The sequence below is a fragment of the Salmo salar genome, chromosome ssa03 (assembly GCF_905237065.1).
Source record: "Salmo salar chromosome ssa03, Ssal_v3.1, whole genome shotgun sequence".
Lineage (NCBI taxonomy): Eukaryota > Metazoa > Chordata > Actinopteri > Salmoniformes > Salmonidae > Salmo > Salmo salar.
In genome coordinates this window covers 86325933-86329939 of record NC_059444.1, presented here as the reverse complement: position 1 = coordinate 86329939, position 4007 = coordinate 86325933, and the positions used below count along the sequence as shown (strand labels likewise).

Sequence of the window (4007 nt, the reverse complement as noted above, 5' to 3'; positions counted from 1 at the left end):
CAGATTTGAAACTAATAACGGCGGCAAGTGAACGGGAAGTAATGGTGCGAAAGTGAATATTTCTGGTAAGTCTGTTTTGCTTCAAATGTGAAATGGGCTTAGCTCACTATTGCGTTGTCTATAGATTAGGACATTTACAGTTTTTTTTCCCCCTTAACTTTTAGAGTTGATCATTTCGATGACAACACCCAAAGTACACGAACCAATAAAAGGGGATTGTGTGAATCTGACCTGTATGAACAACTGTTCATCTGCAGTTATGTGGTTCAGGAATGGAAAACCCCTGCAAGAGGAGTCCTCAACTCTTTACCTCTGACATTTCCTTTCAAGACTCTGGAAACTACTCATGTTCTCCAAAGCATTACAATAGACCACTTTCTGAGGTTATCAGGGTCAACGTTGAATGTGAGTAAAGGAAGGTTTTATCAACAAGTAACACTGTTTTCTAAAAAGCCACTGATGGAAGATAACAACTAGATGTGGTCTGATCTCTTTCAGATGGCCCTAGGAATCCCTCAGTCTGTCTGGCCGTCATCTGAAGTATCGGAGGGTAGTGATGTTACTTTGACCTGCAGCAGCAATGCTAACCCAACATTGAACTACACTTGGTTTAAAATGGATGGAGACAGTTGTCTGGAAATGGTAACTCAGGCTGAGCTACAGTTTAATGTTAGTCACACTGGTAATAGTGGGAAATACTTCTGTGTCGTCAGCAATAAGCATGGAAGACAGAATAGTGGAATTCTATCTCTGAAAGTCAAAGGTAAGTACAATAACATTTTGTAAAACCACAACATGGGTTATAAAGAGGAACAATTCTAGCAATCAGAAATCTGAACAACTTAAATGCAAAAACAAATGCACTTGTCTTTTCCTAATAGCACCGACTTTGCTTAACTTCTTTATTGAGGAAAAATGTATTTACTATGACTGTGATACGTGGTTGTCTCACCTAGATATCTTAAGATGAATGCACTGATTGTAAGTCACTTTGGATAAGAGCGTCTGCTACATGATTTAAATGATAATGCTTTTGTGTTAATATGCAGATCATGCAAAGGGGTGGCAGCTGTGACACTCAAAATACTTATTGCCGTTCTTGCTGTAGTGCCAATGATTGTCATTTTGCCGATGGTCGCTTGGCATCTTGTTGCTCACAGGTAGGTTTTAACCACTATTTCCTCAACTATTTTTAGCTCATTTACTTTGCATTCTAAATTAGTCATAATCATGCTGCCTATTTCCGTGTCTTCAGGAAAAAGACTACAGCACCAAAATCAGACACAGAAGAGAACACACAGGTGACAATATGTTTTAAACTATTTGTTACCAACTATTTGTTACCAGCTATTTGTTTTGGGCTATACACATGTCATATATGTGCTTTTGTGTTGCAACCACACAATAATTATTCCGTTCTTATCATCCAACTAATTGTGACGATGATAGGCATGCTGATGGCTGTAGCATAAATAGTGACTGTTTGCATGTTCTGTACATATGATAGCTGTGCCACACTGTGCTGCAAATGCATTGGGTTCGTATGAATAGTGACTGCTTGCACTTTTTATGCTACAGCCATCAGCATGCCTAGAGTCTTCACCACAAAAACACCCACAACGTTCATGGTGAGATGCAAGCAGAAAATCCTGCAACCAGCATAGATCGTAATTGTATATGTCTGTGTGGGTAGGAGCAAGTGTACTGGCTGATTCACAGAGGAAATTAATGTGAAAGTGTGATCATTTACATAAGGAACTGGAAATATTGTAGCTTAACTTTGTCTGCCCAGATTTTTTTTAAACTATTGTGCAGAAAGTTCTGCTGTTCACAAATGCATTGCCAGTATTTTCTCTGTCTCTATCTCACTGTGTCTCGACCACAGAAGCGCATGTAACCAGCCCCACGTCAGACTGTACCCTGACAGAAGAGCGGAGAGAGGAGGAACCATCTCAACAGGATGAAGTCATCTATACAACAGTGCACACCAACACCAAGCAAAAGGCAAACATGTAAGTAAAGTGATAATTGATTAAACAATACACAAATCAATGGGTGATGTTACCTTTACCAACTGCACTGTGTTTGTGTTCACGTCCTCTGTAAGACAACAGCAGAACGAGGAAGCTACGCCCATCTACAGCTCTATATCGTAAGAATGCTACTTTTAAAAAAATGCACTTAATATGACCATTTTCTTGTGATAACCAACAACAATACGTGTGTTTCTGTTTCCACATGTTCAGGGAGCAACAAGCCAAGGAGGATCTCTACAGTGTAGTATCCAGGTACCAACCTGTTCTATCCTCTCTGCAACAAGGACAATTACCATCGCAATGACAGTCTTGCGTATAACTTTAATGTTGTTTTTGCCAACAACACCTCTTCATATTCTAATGGTCTACAGCCATGTTTTTAGACCTAGTATAAACCAGTCTTTAGCAACATTGATTTGTATAATAGCAATTATAATGTAAAAGATAATGACAACAATAGAATTCCACAACCATGATAATTACTGTGTTCTTGTTTGTAGGCCCACTCCTAGGGGGAAACGGGCCCAGGATGACCCAGTCATCTACACCGGTAACACATCTCAACTAAGACTTTGGCTGCATTTTAGACAAGCAGCCCAAATTCTGTATTTTTTTTCACTAATTGGTCTTTTTACCAATCAGATCAGCTCTGAAAAAGATCTGATGTTAAAAGATCAGAATTGGGCTGCCTGTCTAAGCGTAGCCTTTATTGCCTTGATGTTTTAAAATACAACAAATATGATCATGCAGTACTATTACCGTAAACATAAGGCAGATAATTTCAGAAGTAAAATCTGTTTTACAGTGTACATTGACCCATTCATACTTTCTTTGAGCTTTCTTAAGAGTTTATTTTGGTTTCAGGCAGTAGTTGAGATGTTGCCTGGCTAAACTCCTTACTCTGACCAAACGCTATGCCACACCCACAGATGTTAGTGTCTTCTGAGTCTGGATCTGAGTACCTTCCTGACAATATCTAGAATGCAAACACATTCTAACCGCTCTGATTGGTCCCAGAAACCGATGGTTCAGGCCAGAGCCAGAACACACGTGGATAAAGCGCATAGATAGAGGACTCATCTTTTTATCTGTGACAGCATGTGCAGCACCATTGAGGCTATCTTCATTTTGAAGTAGTACATTTTCTTCTTCAGGTTGGCTGATCCCTCCTGATGAACCGGTTGGACATGACTCCAATATGGCCACCAGGAGGGATCAGCCAATAAATGTTGGAAGTCCCACCCAGTTGATTACATTAAAATGGTGGAAGCCTTCAATGGCGCTTTGAAAATTCTTCATTGGCTTTGATACTGATTGGTTAGAGATGATCCAATTGCTGGTGACCTCATTTTTTTATATTAAAAAAAAATGTTTACCCCCTTTCTCCCCAATTTCGTTGTATCCAATTGTTAGTAGTCACTGTTTTGTCGCTACAACTCCCGCACGGACTCAGAAGAGGTGAAGGTCGAGACCCGGAAGCCAGCCGCACCAATGTGTCGGAGGAAACACGTACACCTAGCGACCTGGTCAGTGCGCACTGCACCCGGCCCGCCACAGGAGTCGCTAGTGCTTGATGAGACAAGGATATCCCTGCCGGCCAAGCCCTCCCTAACCCGGACAACGCTAGGCCAATTGTGCGCCGCCCCATGGGCCTCCCGGTCGCGGCCGGGTGCGACAGAGCCTGGGCGATGCAGTGCCTTAGACCACTGCGCCACCCGGGAGGCCCATGTGGTGACGTCAAAATGAGGTCATCAAAAACAACTTCAACGCTGTCAGTCTGACTGAAGTACATAGCAAACAGAACGGCTGAAGATTTAAGTTACCTTGAGTCGTCAGGCAAGTTGACACACAATGGACCCTGAGGATCTATTAGACTCCACTAGAGGTCAGAACAGAGCCTCTGCATGATGAATGAACTCACAGCTGTGAACAGAGGAAGAGATTATGGTATCTGCACTCATTTAAATATTC

At 41.7% G+C, this 4007-nt stretch overlaps 1 long non-coding RNA gene across 1 annotated transcript; it reads left to right on the top strand.

Moving 5' to 3' along the window:
* Positions 1-1799: 1799 nt before the first annotated feature.
* LOC123741905 (uncharacterized) lies at positions 1800-2657 on the top strand. Its single transcript, XR_006769428.1, has 3 exons — positions 1800-2152; positions 2247-2288; positions 2537-2657. It is a non-coding gene; the product is annotated as an uncharacterized lncRNA (long non-coding RNA).
* The last annotated feature ends 1350 nt before the right edge of the window (positions 2658-4007 follow it).